The following is an 18,417-nucleotide window of genomic DNA, read 5'->3' as shown; positions in this document are numbered from 1 at the left end:
CAGTACATCCTTCTCTCCGTTATGGGAAAAGCACCCCCTCCCCATAAGCTCCGACCTGTAAATGAGTCCCTGGCAGTGCCTGCAATGTGGTGGAAGATGTGCCTGCCGGTCCCAAAACAAGAAGCCTCCCCTGACTGCCTAACTAACACTTCAGCTCCCCTGTTAGGAATGCCAGGCCCCGGAGCCACGAATGGTTGGATGATAGGAGGATATGACAAGAGGAGAACGAGATAACAGCAGAGAGAGTGAAATTAGCCATGGAAATAAAGGGATGGAAAAGAGATACGGACAATAACGAGAGAAAGAAAGAGGAGGGGATGACTCAGAGGCTAACAGCTTAATTGAGTGTGTGCTGCATCCAATTACCTCCTAAAAACAGCAGAAACTGTGAAATCATTGAACTTCAGAAAAGAAACACACCGAGGCTTACACAAAGTAACACCGTGTCACCTGATGGGAGAACATGTGTGTGTAGCTGTGTGTGTGATAACACGCCGAACAGGAAAATAGGATGCTTTGTCTGTGTGACATAAAATGCTAGCAAGCTAACTGTGGTGGTATTACAGGATGCCACAGGGTTGGGCATGCTTTATTACCCATTCATTAGCATTAGCATGAGTACAGTGAGTACTGCTAGCTGTTAGCAATACCTCTCTGGGACTTTCTTCCCCCCTTCCTGTTATTCTGTGCCTCATTATAGCTAATGCACACCCTCGGCATGTGTTACTTTGGTGCTCCATGGCAACAGCAGCTAATATGCACACAACATTTACACAGTTAAATCCATAAGATAAATCATCAACAAGGCACTGGATGTGTTTTAACAATCCCTAAAGGACACGGCAACAGTATGAAATGATTTTCGCTGTGATCACCTGGTAATGATATTTTACTCAGTGGAATGGCAGTGTCATGCAGTGTTGCATTCAGAGACCCAAGTCATCACAAAATGGTTTTAACATGCATTGTGTGACAGGAGGCAGTGTACTTTTGCCAATCCTACATGGAGGATGTGCTGCTGTCACTCGTCAAGCAGAGCATGGCAGATGCTCTCACGAGCCTCCATTGATTTTGTTGCAAAAAGTGTGTGTGTGTGTGTGTGTGTGTGTGTGTTTGTACATGGGTGTGTGCGCGGGTGTGATGTGTCGCTAGCTAGCTGCAGAGATAATTAGAACACAACTCTTTTGCTGTCCCTGTAGGCCACTGATCCAGCTGCTTTCATCTAATATAGGTCAGCTGTGACAAAGCCCTCAGCATGGACACTGATCAGCCCTGCTGGCACTGTCATACGCAAAATATGAAGTTAAACTCATGCACAAACACGCAGACTGATATGCTCTCTCGCACGCAAGCACGTCCATGGCACACGTAGCAGGTAAAACTCCTAGCAGTGCTGAAAGAAACACACACACACACACACACACACTGCTTTGTGTTCTCGTTTTCCAGTAACACAAACTGCTTGATTCATAAATACACTGGAGAGCGCAAATGAGAAACTTCAAGTCAGCTCTCTCACAGCAAAAGAAAACATTGCCAGACATATTCAATGCAAATTCATTCATTTGCTTTGAAAGGAATTCTACACTAGAAATTGTTTTTTGTCGGATCATGCTTGTATCTAACACTGAGTGATGCGCAAACTGCAGTAATTATTCATAGTACTAGGTTATAATAGTGTCCCACAAGTGCACAAACATCAAATTAAAATTACACACAGCAAGAGACAAGCCTGCTGACATGATCTTTATTAACATAACAGCATATAAAGATATTTCAGTGTTTTTAAAAACAATGATAAAAGTATGTAACAGATTGGAGATACGACAGAAACGAGCATCTGGTTCTGAGTAACTGACTCAACAGGGCCCTGAACTTTATAGGCAGTGGATGGTGATGTGAATACCATTGATTATTTCATTACAACGCGGCGCTCTGCTAGGAGCACTAATGTCCTGGGATATATGTGGATATACAACCAAAGGCTTAATTTTCAGTACACATGGCACTCCCCAATGGCTGCTGCCTCACAGAACAAGACAAACCACGCAATGCATTTAGACAGGTGGCATCATGGTTGTAGCTGATCACTGTACTTAGCTACTGTTTTTGCTGCCTAATACATACACACAATCATATCATGCCCATTCTGGATTATTCCTGGACATTAAGCTTAGTGTTTGTAGGAACCCAAAGGTTACACCTTCTCCTTTATTTCACATTGAACCATATGCCAAAATGGCATATGGCACTGTTACAGACATGTTGGGAGCTAAACAACATCTGCCACTATTATGCTTATAAGATGTTGAGTTGTTACTTTCTCAGATATATTCTGATTTATTACACTTTCCAGTTAATGTTTTAAAACATCTGGATAGTTGCATGAAATTACAGTGATTGATTGAAAATTCAAAAAACAACAAAAAAACCAACCAAACAAAAAACTTATTATTGTCATGAGTTACAAAAAAAAAGCTAAACGCATAAAAATCCTAACATTAATGTGAACTTTGCAATTTCCTTTTATCTGTCTGCATAAACTGGACGAGCCATTTGGAGCATGCTCTCTTTGGTAACAACTGTTCTCTACATAACCCCTAAAACTGCACAGTGGGCTTCAGCCTATTTAATAATAGATGTCAACATCCTCATACATGCTTTTAAGAGGCATATAATATACTCACCCGCATCCACACTCGCACTGTTTGCACTCTCAGACTCTGCACTTGTACTTGCACAACAACTTTTTGTAGTCCTTCCACCTAAATAATTAGTCACCAGGAGTGACCTCGCTGAGGGTCGCGAGTGGGGGGGGGTGCATGATGCGAGCAGCAGGGAGATAGAAGGGCAACGTGGGCGAGGAGAACAGCAATTATTTTCTCTTCTTTTCTCCATGCACTCCACTCTGTTTCCCCTCAATTACAAAGGCCACATTTATTAGGTGCCACCGCTGATATAGAGAGTACCACTAAAGTGACTAGCGCACCTCCTCAGGTGTTTTATCCGAGCTATTATATTGATGACCAACTCAACAGAAAAACATTATTATCTTCTGCCAGCCTAATACAGTGGACTCGCTAATGGGCCAATAATTGGTTCAAATTGCGAAGTTAACACGTAGTGGCATAGCCTTTGGGATGCTTCGATTAAAGCGCCTTGGCTGTGTCGCATTGCAGGAGATCCATGCATTCTCTCGACTCCGGTCAACTCTTTTTTACCCTCACTCTACATCTCTTTATTTTTGCTCCCAATGCGTGCCCAGAGAGTGCTGTGCTAACACGTGGGGTCATACCGGGCTTTAAACAACTGGAGCTATTTATGCAAATATAATCAATACTTAATTGTCTCCCTCTCTCTCTCCCTTTCTCTTTCTCCCTCTCACTTGCTCTCTCCATCTCTCCATCTAATAAGAGACTGCAGCAGGGGCATTAATTAGGGCCAGACATGCACCAAGGATTTCCCACAGGGCTGAGCAGCACGGCCAGTTCATAGTGGGTCAGCAGAGGACAGGTCTGGTCTGGCCACTGCAACGAGAGACTGCAGAGACAGCAGCAGCTGCAGAACAATCTACAGCAGCCCTGCTTTGCTTTAATGGCTCTAATAAACCACCTTCTATAGACGGTGCAGGTAAAGAGCGTAAAAGCATTATATAGGTGATATAAGGCTTTCCATTTGTTTAAGTTTAACAGCGTTTTGTAAGCTGAGTGAATTAACCACCACACACGTGGTTAAGGACACTAAGCTGGACAAGTTTCCCTTTCTTGCAGTAACGAGAGAGGTATATAACTATTTTTTATACTGTTTTCACCACTTGTTCTTCATTTGTCTAATTTCGAGCCCAAGATTTTGTAGTGCTACCTGCTAGATAAAAAAAATTCACACTGGCTCAATTGAATGGTTGGCAAACCAGGTGAGTTTAATGTTTCAGCTAAGAAAACAGGTCTTCAATACACAGCCAGTGGCTTCATGTTTGATATGATGTTTAAGGACCGAGGCTCGTGGCCCATGTCTGACTATAGAATGAAATCAGCATCTTCACCTTCTAAAGAGTAGTACGGGCAAAGCTAATATTATGACATTAGGGAAAAACTTCCCTTTAGTGCAATGTCACAGCTGCTTGATGGCTCTGATGGACACAAATATGCTGTTATAAAATATTTAAGCTATTTTTTCCCCTAACATAGGAGCCTTTGTCAAAACCATTGCATTACTGTATTTTCAACTTTGGGGCAACTGCTAAACCCAAAGAGTCTAGAAGCTTAGTTCCATTTGCGAATCAGTGTCCTACATTTAGGACACTGCACATAGATTTTTAATAACTTCTTAGGGATTTCCACAGGATTAAGTTCAGACAACCCAAGCAACTTCCTTAACACCAGCCATTTCCAATTAGATCCTATTAACAGAACACTGGCTTCAGTGCTGAAAACATACCCTATAGAGGATTTCTGTTGGCTTAAAAGAAGGAAAAAAGTTGAACAGTTCTATCTATTTTCTACATATGGTATATGCCATTCATCATCTTTATCCCACAGCGCCGTGAAGTTTTGTGATAACCACAAAATGGAGATTGCACAAACAGAAATCAGGTATACATTAATGCACAGTTTAAAAGTTGTTCTATCAGGCTGTGAGTGAGATGACCGAGAGCTAGACACAGTGCAGTAGAAAATACAAGAAATAAGAATAGTTTATACTATTTCCGAGTCCACTTAAAGTACACATTTGGTGTGTGTCTCAAGGACAAATCCACCAAGTTTGAACAAACAGGATGTCACACACATGCCCTGTGATCATCCAGTAACAATGAAGTTCCCCTCACATGGACTGGATACTTGCATACTCATGGGTGCAGAAAATGTAACATCCACAAAAGGGTTATTATGCACACAAGCTGCAAGTACTATCTATTTTCATCACCTTCTATGACTATCATCCATCCATCCTCTTAACCACTTATAAAGGCTCCAGCGTAACAGTGCTGGAGCCTATACTAGCGAGAGCCAAAGTACACCCTGGACAGAGAGACAGAAAACCATTCAGTCTTACACACTATGGCTAGGTGATTTATTTTTTCTGTCCCATTTAACCCAAAAGGTCATTCTTCCCTTTATGGAAGCACTTCAAAATACACATAAGCCTAGTACAATGACATTACAGACATAAGTCCCCTTTATAAGCTGAGTACCTGCTTAGCATTGACCAAAATAGATAATGCATACATTCTGGCATATTTAGTGGGCAAAGTTTGACAGAGAGTCTGCATCATATTGGGAGTGATTACTGATAAGTGATGTCTAAGGAGTCACTGGTGATGAACTTAATGTTCGGAGAAAGGCCAATTATATTTTCGGGAAATTGTGAATAGTTTTCAAATGATGTGAGTTAGAATGTATTAGGATAAGGTTAAGGTCATGGCTGATAATGACTTTGACCTCAGAGGGTTCATGGAACATCTGAGAATGTGTTAAGCCCTTGTTAGTGTTAGAACGTATTTCTTAGGTGACTGTGACACTAGAAAGGCACATATTGGAATAAAAAGTGAACTCTATACAGAGCTGATGGATACTGTAAAAATCAGAGCAGCTCAAATGTTTCTATATATAACAAAGCCTTCACACAGTTTGTGTGTAATACCTTACTTTATCAACATGACTGCAATCTTTCTGCATTTTCCTCTAATATGCAGGCGCACGCACTAACACCTGGATCCTAAAAAGTACCCTCATCTCTTGTCTTAATGGATTTGAGACTATATTCTGACCATACACAAATCAAATGAATGTGCCAGCTCAAGGCATGCCCGGGGACATGCTGCACATTAGAGAGAGGCATCAGTGATGCTTTTAAGAAAGTATGTATGAATCAGAGGTCGGTGAGCAGAAGAGAAAAGAATGGCGAGGGAAGGCCGAAAACAATGTAAAAGGAGGGGTGAGGGCAAGGAGACGTGGGAAATGAAATGCTGAAGCAGAAGTAAAAGATGGGGTAAAAGTCTGTTTTTCTTGCTCTAGAGTGTTTCAAGCAAGTGAACCGTGCACCACTGTTACATCTTTGTATGTCTGTTAAGGATCGCATGGACTGCAAATATTTTTGAATATGCTTGTGGTGCAGCTGCAGATGCAGCTGTGCAATGCTTCACAGTCTTGTATCTTTATGGGTGCACTCACACAAACCTATTCTCTGTGGTCAGGGCAAAACGCTTAAAGCTCGGTTCTCCCTCCAGTACTCACCTGACAGCTCACCATTTTTCATACCCTTTGTACCGCTCTCTCTCTCTTTGTGCCTCCTTCGCTCTCCATTCGCTCTTAAGGATCCCTCAGTTCTCATTAGGCGATTCCTTGGCAGCAGGTGGATACAGTGAGTGTTTCTTCTTCCTTCACACTTCCTTAATCAATCTTTCACCCTCTCCCATTCTTTCCTCTTAGCCTCTCACTACCTTCCACTTGCACATCTTAAACCTCTCTTTCCTCTCTCCCTCTTTCCTCGCCAAAGCTTGGCCGCTTCATTTATCGCTGTAAAACTGTTCATTTCTCACAGGACATGAGGAGAGGAAGACGAGTAACAGCAGAGCAAACCGAGACAACTATCTTTGAAATAAATAAATAAATAAATAAAACAACCAGAAAACAGATTTGCGTTTGAGTACAGTGGCCCCATATTGCCTCCGTTTTGTTGTTGTTGTTGTTGCCAGTCATAAGTGAGCAGTTTGGGGAATGGCTAAAGTTATGATTAATTCATTTCAACGCTGCTAGAGAGTATATCGGTGGCAATGATGCCCCAGAGCACCCAAACAATCCGAATCATATTCATTATTGTCAGTCAGACCGGGAAAAGAGTTTGTGTACGTTTGATTGCTGCAACTCTTTTAAAATGTGCACAAACACGTGTGATTCGTAAATGCTTTTTTTTGTCATTTTCCCTTCACCCGAGACCCAATTCCAAGCTTGCTAATGCGTCATGGATCATTAGACAAATATACTGACAGCGTGCTGATTACAGAAATGAATGATGCATGATGCCGTTTTGCTCCATTGTGCATGTGTCAATTTATTTACTTGCCTCGAAACAAAAAGTCTGAAGACATAGCATAGCATGTCCATTAGCCTCAGACAGAGTACTGGTAATATGATACACAGGTTACAGCAAGAGGGCGTCACCGCATCGTGCTGAGAGAAAATCTCAGTATTTGCACAGGTACAGTCACAGGGTTTTTAAAGATAGTTGACCCCCCCCCCCCCCGCTCCAAAAAAATTTAAAATAAATAAATAAATAAATAAATAAATTTTAGGTCAAACGCTTCAAGGGAGTTAGTGAGGGAGACAAAATGAGCAAGGGCCAGACCGAAAGGCTAAACAAATTGAAAATCCAAAGAGGACAGGCTAAAACAAGATCATACATGAGGAAATGACCTGAAACAGGAAAAACAGCAAGAATAAAAATGATGACTGATGACAGGCAAAAAAAGAAAAAACTAACGCAAGTAAATAAAAATGAGCTAGAAATGAAAATGAATGAAAAGTAGGATGACACAAAAAAAGAGGTGAGTCAAGTTCATAAAGCTCTTTACAGTGCACAAATATGAACTCTCTCTTCAGTTTTCTCTTCAGCTTTAAAGGAAATCCTAACTGCATTCATCGACTGAGCCTTCAACAAATTCAGTTCTCGTCTCCGGGGTGTCGAGTAGCACGGTTTCCTCAGAGCAGCTGCCGTGACTCTATTACGGAGAAGGTGTACTTTGGTGTGTGTGCCCTTTACGTTAAAGGTTATGGCAATAGAGACGGGGATCTAGCCCTCCCAACTTGACATATGTCAACGAGCGGGGTTACTGTTGTGAAAGGTGAGTTTTAGTTTATGAAAACTACACAGTTTTCATAAACCTAAACACGTAGTTTGTAATGCCCAAACGTCACCAGTGAGTAAAGATTGAATTAGCCATCCCATCAACCTGTTATTTCCAGTGCATCAAGGCATCAACTCCACAGGTCACTGTGCATGCAGCTCCATCTGACAAAGCAGGATTAAATTGCACCCTGCGATGAGAAATTACTGACAAATTTGTGACTTTTGGCTCACAGCTGAAACCCACGCGTCAGCTGCTTTAACCATTTACAGTTCAATTATTTGCTTTATACACTCAAACAATCTCAGGGGCTTAAAATCATTGATTTTACTGATCGCTGTCCGATTGCAAGTTAAACTGCTCTCGTTTTCACACCAATAAGCAACAGTCGAGGCTAAAAAGATGAAATTTGTTCGATGATGGCGCTTTTACTGATTTCATTTGCTTGCGGCCCTTTTTCGCCTCTCAGAAGTCACTTTGACTCAAGGGTAAAACCAGCGCTCCCATTCAAATGTTCACATGGAAAGATTTTGCAGCCCGACTCCCGCTGCGATTCTCAGCATAAGAGATGCTCTCTTCAGAATTTTTTGTTTTTTCAAAAACCTTTTTCATGTTTCGCTAATGGTTTCTTGTTGCATGAGAACAAGCGGGATGTTGATGTTGGCTGCATTTGTAACACTTGGATAAAAAGGACATGTGCACAGAATCACGTTTGATTTATTTCAGCCTTCTTTCCTCTATTTAGATTTCCTTTTTTTTCTTCTTCTGCTCACTTTTCAGTGAGCAAGCCAATTTTCGAGTGCACTTTGGATTTTTTATTTCACATAAAAAAAAAAAGAAAAACATCAGTGGCTTAAGATTTCTTCTCAATGGATCCAAATAGCAGCTACAAAAAAAAAAAGTGTTTCCTCTTCTCTATCATATCCAATTCACAGCCTTTGAGAACTTTTGGTAGTTTTCCACCTTTCACTCTATCTGGCACAGCTAAACTTCAGCCAATCAGGAGAGAGACTATTTCCTCTGGGGGTGGCAGTGATGTGAGGTGGGGAATGAATCAGAGCAAAGTCTGAGGGGTCACACCAGGGTCATGGATGATGTCAGCGAGGAGCGAGGCTCTTCAAGTGAAGTCATCAAAGCCTCATTATTCCTTTCACACAGGTCCGCTCGGGCAAATTAGCCTCACCACTCAGGTGCGTGTGCATGCATGTGTGTATTGCACTCTAATTTGTGGCAAGAGCGAATTAGGTGTTGCTGTGCTCGTGCGTGCCTGTGTGTGTTTGTGTTTGGGTCTGCCGGGCGCTAATTGAGTTTAAAATGCAGCTGTTCAAAGATGAGGCACACGGCACTTATGGATGGATTTTGTTCATGTAAAAGGACACGCCACCCAAAAAAAAAGAAAAGAAAAAAAAGTGTATCATCAAACAGCCCCATTACAGGCGAGGGAGACGGGAGTAAGATGGAGAGGAAGGGCATTAAAACAGAGTAAGGGCATATTCCTCCCTCTTTCGCCCTTTTTGGATATTTCAATCTTTTTCATTAAAACGAGCAATAAATAAGAGAGTAGAAAACAGGAAGATAAATAAAGAAGAGAGGAAGTGATTATCTTTAAATCGTCATCAACCTGTTGTTGTCTTCAGCGGAACCGCTGGGCGTAACACTCGTCATGCACTGGCTGCCACAGCTGCAATTTGCATATTTCTGTTTGCACTGTGCGCACAGGTTTGTGTGTCTAATTACAGTATAACGAGCATCAAAACTGGCTGCACGCGTGCCTCTCCTGCTCAGGGACAGCCATTTGGAGGATGCCCATAACTGTGTGTCTGAGTTTTCTTTGCAAAAACAAGTGATCCGGTGACCTTTAAGCAGAGGTGGAATTAGAAAAAAAGGGGGAATCCAGGTACGCACATCCTGGTGTCATATTGGGTTAATGCATTGCTTTTGGAGATGGATACGGCGTATCGGGGAGGATGTAAAATACTCCATCACATGGTGCTCAGCTAAAGGCCAGCACTGTCACAGCAGCTTCGTCAGTCTCTAGGTAACTGCTGCACCTATTTGCTTCATACATATATACGCCCACGTCCACACATAACTTGTGTGGACATTAATTGCAGCAAGCATAAAGTCATGGAAACAAGGATTGTGTTTTATTTTTTAAACATATGTATATATTGAAAATAAACACAACATATTGTGCTTGTTTCTGGATAAGTGTGTTTTTCCTCTGATGTAACACAGAACCACAACAAATCCCAATTAGAAACCATACATGAATTTATATATCATGTATATTCAGATTATACCGGTTAGCAAGAAAAAGGCTGGAAACAGCAGAATCACAAGGTAAATGTCAAAAAGACCTAAACCCCGCAGAGAGACAGAGAGAGAGAGAGACACAGAGAGAGAGAGAGAGAGAGAAAGTGAGGGACAACCAAACACTAATTAGCGGATGGGAGCAAAGTGGCGCGAAGAGTTCTGACAATGAGGAATGTTGCAGATTTGAATCTTACTCTCGTTCTTTTCTCCCCTTCATCCTTCCATCCCATCTCTCTCATTAATTGGCTGTCATGCTCATGAGCATCTTGATGTATGTCTGCTGCAGGCGCGTGTGGTGATTGTCAACATCAGACCACCATGGGGCCATGGTTGCCCCCCCAGCGATGAGCAACCGCATCATTAGAGGGAGGTGATTACTTTATTTCCTGTGATGATGACAACACGGGTGACCAGAGCACACGCACGAAGAGATTTCGCTTTCTCTTCAAGATTTTCTTTACCCGTTTCTTCCACATCCATTTCCATCCATCTCAGGAGTATCGAAATAGATGGAATGGCGACTTTTGTTAATGATTTGTTGAATAACATCCAGAAAATTGTTGTTATTAACAACAACTTGTTTTTACTTTGTGCCATGTATGCTGTGATATCGAAGCATTTCTGTAATGACAACAAGGCTAAAAAGTGACCAAAGCTACCAACCCTTTGAAATATGCTGAGCTAAGTCACATCAGGCTAAATCAACCCTGCCTTGTATCCCTGTCAGCTAGTACTAATGAAGGCAACCATTATTTAGACCTTTACTCATTTGCTTTGTAAGGTTACATCATTTATTGTTTGGTCAAATCAATATGATTATAAATAGCATGTACTATAAACAGTATAGATAGCATATGCTACTAGCAGGAAAGCTAAGGCTAGCCAGCTAACCCTATCTGGTCTGGTATCTTGGTCTTCGTCTACTTTTTGAAACAAGAGAAAATAATTACCAAATCTCTGTACAACTTATAAAATAAATCTGTCACACAAACGGGTGACATCATGGTAGTTATGTACCTCTATATCAATTTAGTGCACTTTCATAGCTACAAATGTCAATTTAATGTGCTCTTTCAAAGACACATAAACAGTTCTTTGTAGTTAAAGTCTCATGTTTTTAACCAAGCAGTATCTAGCGACTGGCCAATGCAACAGTTAGCCTGATGTAGGATTTCTGACAGCCTGTTTAACAGTTAAACTAATGGACTTGGAACAGGTGGAGGGCTCTGCCCTACTGGCACAGCTTTGGTCCTCACTGCATCAGTTGTCATGACTAAACCCATGGCTTTACTCACCTAGCATCGTATCCTGGTGTGGACAATGTGCTGCTACCAGCATGGAGGATGTCTCTATTTGAGCGGACAGTTTACTGAGTGGGTTTTTCTATATTTATACATCCAAAAAAGACAGACAGCCTTTAATTCTGAAATGCTTTCAGAATACCAGATTCATCAGGACAGCCGTTAACAGCCGTTATGAAGATAATCTTTAAGCATGTAAAGTGAATCTAACGCTCTTTCATGACAAAGAACTCATAACACTTCATGACACTTCATTTTTAATAAATCCAGATTATATGAGCTTTACCTGTGGTACAAGAGTAGCAATTTCATTTATTATTCATAACGATCAGTTAGTTATGACACCGACAGGATCAGTCAGGAGCACCTCAGACACCTGAGCTGTCACACAGTAACAGTTTTACAGCTAAATCATCTGTTGCCCAGCAGCAGATTTCAGACTGAGTTAGACAGCTGTTCGAGTTCTTTTTATTTGAACAATCTAATCTGTTTATTAAAGGCAAAACTACTGATTGTTTGGTTTGGCTTTTCCCTTTCTCTCCAATAAATACAAAGTCAGTATTTGCTGTAGCTATGGTGTCATTGTAATGAAGAAAACATGCCAACAGGCAGCCTGATAATTCATAATTCGTGGTATTGTTACTCTTGTTGAATGTCCAGCTTCATAGAAGTGAAATATATGTGTTTATATCTCTCCCTCTGGGTTATTTAAAAGGCCAGTTTATCCAAATTACCAAAGCTGACTACGATGTGAATGCTATGAGGCTTGTAATGATAGAATGTAATAATAAGTAGCTAAATAAAGCCTTTGTGCAAGTTTAATAAGGAAGATCTGTGTTCACTCATCTGCCTTCATTCCCGGGTTTTTGGGCTACTAGTCTATTCTTTACATCGCTTCTGCTTTCCCACGCTGTCAAACTCACTCTCAAAATCTCCTTCTTCTGCGAGCAAATCAGCGTCTGTTACGCTTTAAATCTCTGTGCTCTTCTGTCATTCTGACTTTTGCATGTGTGTGACCCGCCCCTTAACACATTTCCATCTTATCCTGGCCAGTTAGAGATCCTCAACCAAATCTCCAGGGGTCCTGTCCCACTTCCATTGTTGGCCTCTGCTATGTAGCTTCACCGGAGTCTGTTTTTTAAAAGCTTATTCCTAAAGTCTGTTTTTCAATAAATCATACTGATTTCGTTCACATAAACTCTCCTTATTGAAATAACATGAGCAATATGTTTGTTTTCCTCTCATCATCATCATGTTTTTGAGTCACCAGTTGCCACTGGGTAGTTTGTAACATTAGCCCACAATCCAGCAACCACATACAGTGTAGTTTCACAGGCTGGTAGAGGCAAAATGAAAGATTTGGTGACATTCTTGTTTATTTATTTTTTTGCAATTTGTTTGTGTATTGATGATTTAGAAAAAAAAAGCCAATAAGAGAACCTTTAATGACCTGGCTCTTTCTGAACTTTGCCGGCCTGCACATTATACCCATGCTTGAACATGCACAACAGGGGTTGTGAAACTGCAAAAAGTAGATGGATGTGAAAAATGCCACCCAAGCGATAATGAAAGGAAGAAATGCCAGTGTCTGTGCGCATTAGCTAAATGCCTCTGCGTCCACTCATACGAGCGGTAAAGTTTAGATGACACAAAAAGGCAAAAACAGAAAGTTACCACGGCTTCACACAGAGGCAGATCCGAGATAAAAGAAGCAAAGTAAAAAGAGAGATAACTAATTTTTCTCTCCCACTGAGATTCATCTGTGGACCATGGAAATGTGCTATGCCATCCTTACTGCTTGGCTTGTAGCCCCTAAGCAATACAGGGATTAGAGTAGAATTTGTTCTGTGAGGCTCCCGCTGTACTACGTGGCTGTGATCTAAAGGAATCCATCTCAATGCATTAAGACCCGAGGGAAAGCTCTGCAAGGAGCAGGTAAAAAAAAAGAAAAAGAATTGAGGTGTTTTGTTAAAAAACACACACAAAAAAAAAACCCAGTTGCTACAGGATTCATGTTTTCATGCTATGAGGACGTGGCATTAGAACCCTCTCAGTTTTTGGAGAATAGATTAGTGGAAAAAGTTCCTGTTACCTTCATGATGCCTGACAACTCGATAAGAAAACACAACTGGCTGTATCCATAAGGGGGATGATTTCATATTGATTCATTTCCTGTAGCTATAATAATCTACTGTTATCATGGAGAAGCTGACTGAGGGCACATTCTCCGTCCGGCAATGCTGGCTCCTACCCTGTTACTTAGTAACATAGAAGTGTTGCTGTTGCTTTCTCTGTATGTGTTTGTGGACCATGAGTAGTAATTGTGGTTTTTCTGTTGGTTTGATTTTCCCATAAGCAGCTGAAATGGGCGACACGTATAGGGAGCGAGTTGGACTCGAATCTATAAGCTCACCTTGACTTCTGGACCACGGAAACACAAGCCACTGTGACGCGCAGCCAAACTAGCAGGGCGCTGGAAAATCGAACAACTGTTTTGGCACTCTCACTCTCTCCCCGCAATGCTGTTTCTCGTTATCTTCCTGTGTTAATCCCGAGATCTGCTCATTAAACAGAGCAAGAACATCCACACACTGTCAGCAGCTCCACGGGAACAAAGTGCTGACACACTGGGAAGCATTCACACGCAAAGACGCCGCGCCACACATACACAAAAAAGCATTTCTCATTCCCTCTCCACGCGTGTGTCGCCCGCGCCTCGGACTCATTTCATCTTTAATCACACGCTGAAACGCCTCAGATTTCCAATATGATAGCACGTGGCATTTTGCTAATCAATTTTTCATACTTGACAGTCTGTATAAACATGCCGAAGGCCAATATTTTCACAGCGATTCATGTTGGCCTGACATGTCACCACTTGTGTATTTGTGTGTATCTGTGCAGTTACGTTTTTGAGTCACTGCTCATGAAAGTCTGTTTTTAGTTCCGCTTAAAATCTGTTTGGGATACGAATTTGAATTTCACCCCCAAAAAACATAAACAAATGCAATATGTATGTTTGGCCAGAGAAAGCTGTCAGACCTGATCTCCATCCAGACCCCGCAGTGTGCATGGGAGCATGTCGCTGCTTCTTTTAAATTCATGCATTTCTTATGCGCTGGTCAAACTCCTACAGAGCTGTTCACTTTCAAAATGACCGTGTTTCCCCCCCAATCATTTACTATAAAAGAGTTTCACACAAGACGCCGCCTTGCACAAATACCCGTCCCCACACACTCGCTTCTAGTCTACTCACAACACTAAGTGACATATATTTTGCACGAGGATATGGGTGGGAACCCTTGACACAAGAATATATCCATATGCACAGTCATGAATGCAGCCAAAACAGATACAGAATGCACGCACTGAAGCAGCAGCACTGATTATAAAGTATGAGCTCATGATTTCAGGCCTGCTGCAAAGAGAGCATCCTTTTGTTCTTGTAGTTTTATTAATTCATTGAATCGGAGGCGAGCTCCACAAGCTGCACAAAGCATAATTTGCTATGCAGTGCGCTAGCAGCAGGAGCGTAACTTAGAATAGAGTTACATCTCCCTGCTGTCCTTCACAACAGCAAAGCCTGCAGCTCAGTTATTTTTGATTTCTTTTTTTCATTTTTTGGGGAAAACATGAGAGGAGAGCTGGAGAGCTAAAGAGAGCGAGAGAAACTGCCTAAACTCAGCGCGCCTCTGATGTTCATCACTTATCAGAAGATGGAGGTTAAATGAAGGAGGAAAAAATTATTACCAGCTATTGAAGAGGAAAGAGTGAGCTGTTAGCAGAGGATTAGAAAAACAGCATGTACCGCCTTACACATTTTCCCAGGCAGTAGTTTAAAAAAAAAAGAAAGAAAAAGAAAAAGAAATGAAACTTCTCCACATTTCTGTCTTGCACACTTTGGGCTAACCTTCTCTTCACTTTCTGCTTCTTTCAGCCGATTTTCTCTTCTCTGCTGGCCTGAGGTTATGGGCAGAGTGCCAACAGAGTGTGCATACTTGACCCTTAAAAAATACAATCCGTTAAATATGCTTATGGCATGCAGTCAGCCTGAGCATATATGATTTTGCAGACAGAGAACAGGTTCATGAAATGACTTTTGAAATAAACTAGAAGATTAGAACTAGAAGAACTAGAAGAATTAAAGTGCAGCAAGCGTGAGCGCCATTCATCTAATCTAGTCCCATCTCTTAAATCTATACCCATAAAAGCTGATGCCAGAGATCAGAGCTCGCTGTGGACTCACCAGATTGTGAACTCCGTCTCCCCTCCCTTATCCTTGTCTGCAGCCTTTTTATCTTGATTTTTTTCCCTAGCTTGGCATCAGCGATTTCCTGTACTGTACTTCACAAGTGCAAGTTTCAAGCTGAGACAAAGTTGCTCCTGATGAAATGGCTTCACACAAAATTTCCCAGCAGTAGCCTTTAAAGAGCAGGAGGACGACGGGATGAGAACCTGCCTCACTTTCGGTAAGCATATCCCGCAGTCTCGGTCTGTTTACCTCGAGAAGTAACGAGACAATGCCATCCAAAGTCCTCACTTGGGGGTGTGGTATCACACTGTTTCCAGGGGAATTGTTACCATTTAGCCAGGAAGCATTTGCTGGAAACTGCGAATGCTATCAGACACTATGAACCGGAATCCAATGAGATGGTTCTCGACTTGAGGTGCCCCTGGCTGTCGCTTCAAGTTATGTCTGTATGCCTAGATACAATCCTGGCATAATGGGATCAATTAAGCCCAGTCTTTAAGAAGTTCACCTCAAAATGATTCAACTCTGAACTGCTTATATCATTTAGTGTTTAGTCTAGTGCCTTCATCTCTCCAAAAAGTTTCCTGTGTTTAGAGCATATTGAAGCACAGTCAAAAGACAAAAAGACGTTTGGCTGGAACCTCTGCACAACAGCATGCAATGATATAGCCGCAAGAGATTCTTTTGTTTTGAGTCTAGAGACTCTCAAAGCTGGAAAAGCTCTCATATCACTCAATAAAGGTGAAGCTGAAATAGAGAATGCACTTCCAGTGAAATTGGGCGCAGCACAAAGTACATTCCAACACTTTGAATGTGTTACAGGCTTTTGTATTGGTGCACTTTCAAGTTTAAAGTGCTGTGCATGTGTACTTTCATCTGTTCAACCTTGAATTAGGCTTGGTAACGAATATGCAGCCTCCTGTAATACACAGTGGGGATTTCAAGCGATTAATATATAAGTTAGGTGATGTAAATGGAATTACAGAGAAGTGCGCACATTCTGACTCCAAGAGCAAAAAATATATTTAAATTTTTTTTTAAAAAAGAGCAAATACTAAAAGGCTTATGCATCATTAGCAGCATTAATTTGTTCAGGTTAAAGGTTGTGTTCATGAGTAGCACATGCTGTAGTCGTTTGCTTAATGTAGCATGTCTGGATTTGGTGGATTTTACAGCCTAGCCGGCACCACCTGAGACTGTTTTATGGTTGATAAAGCCTGCAGCTTGAAAAATTGAACATATATTTCAGTCGATGAACTTAAAGTCAAAAGAAATTAACGAGACAACTGATTAAGTCTGCCTCGAAATGAAATGTTGGTGTTGTGATGAGGGTGGGTTGCAGGGATGTACGGCAAGCTGAAATTGTGTGTGCCTTTTATGAGATTGGAGGGACAGAAGTGTACTTTTAACCCACCATTTGATGTGGGTGGGCATTCAACTAACCTACCAGGGTTGTAACTAAACTTGACTTTGTGGCCTGCCTGAACTGTAACCCGCTAAACTATATAGGTGGGGTGACACTGATAAATACCGCTTTCATAGTTTCACTGATCACTCAAAGCAACACCTCTCTGTTTCATACACACTCATATAAAGCACTTGACCTTTAGTTGTTTTGTCTATTTTGCTTTCACACCCGCAGTCAATTACGAATCACCAGTTCACTAAACGTGCATCTGCCACGACCCCCAACTGGTAGCTGCCCCTCACTAAGCCTGGTTCTGCCAGAGGTTTCTTCCTGTTAAAAGGGAGGTTTTCCTTCCCACTGTCACCAAATCGCTTACGCAGGGAGGTTGTCTGATTGTTGGGGTTTCTCTGTATTATTTAGGGACTTGGGTCTGCTACCAGTGTTTGGGGTTTTTTTGGAATATATTATATTGCGTCTTTATTTATATCTGGATTAATATGTGATTATACTTTTGTTCTTCTATGCCTAGTTCTTTGATGTTTAGTGTTATTTCCCTCTGTGCTTCCTAGTTTAATTATCTAGTTTTCTGTTTCTTTTGCTTACTTAATTATTTGGTCTTTTCCTTTTGTGTCCAGGTTGTCGTACTGTCTCCCTGTGTACCTCGCTCTCTCTGTAGTATAGTAATCCATAATGCAGCGTTTTACACATCCAACAGCTGCAAAAACATGAACCAGTCCCAGAATGATCATTGGAGGAGACACATATCCCTTTGGGGTCGTGTCAGGAAGGGCATCTAGTGTAAAATTCTGGTAAACGTAACATACGGAGTAACCTGCTATAGTGACCCCATGTAAATAAAGGAGCAGGAATACTATATATTATAATATTCTTCTTTTAAAAATATTAGTCAGCTTATGAAAACTAACTCATGCCAGTTTTTAACTAGATGATGCAATAAAATATGCTAGTTACAGCTGCAAGTTTAACTAGCAATCTGACTCATCCGCTAAAGATTAAGGTCTCAATGTGTCAAAGATGACTACAGATTTTCAGCTGTCAACGTGTGACTGATATCTCACACTCACACTGGCTACAAGCCATTTGCAAAGGGAAAGCTTGACAGGTGGTTGCAACAGTATAAGAAGCTGAACAGTTAGTTGGTCGTTGAGAAAACTATTCAAGTATCTGCCAATTCCTTGCAGTAGTGATTCCTTGAAAAGCAGTTTGATTGAGCTTTACAGCTATGCAGCTGATACAAACTCTGAAGTAAATGGGCAAAAATGTCTTTGTGTCAGTT

At 41.4% G+C, this 18,417-nt stretch overlaps 1 protein-coding gene across 2 annotated transcripts in view; it reads right to left on the bottom strand.

Annotated features, from left to right (window-relative positions):
• Nucleotides 1-18,417, bottom strand: part of dlgap3 (discs, large (Drosophila) homolog-associated protein 3) — a 163,290-nt gene that overhangs the window by 81,524 nt on the left and 63,349 nt on the right. The gene's annotated exons all lie outside the window — the stretch shown is intronic.

This window comes from Neolamprologus multifasciatus, chromosome 22 (assembly GCF_963576455.1).
Source record: "Neolamprologus multifasciatus chromosome 22, fNeoMul1.2, whole genome shotgun sequence".
Classification (NCBI taxonomy): Eukaryota; Metazoa; Chordata; class Actinopteri; order Cichliformes; family Cichlidae; genus Neolamprologus; species Neolamprologus multifasciatus.
This window is presented reverse-complemented; position numbering and strand designations above follow the sequence as displayed.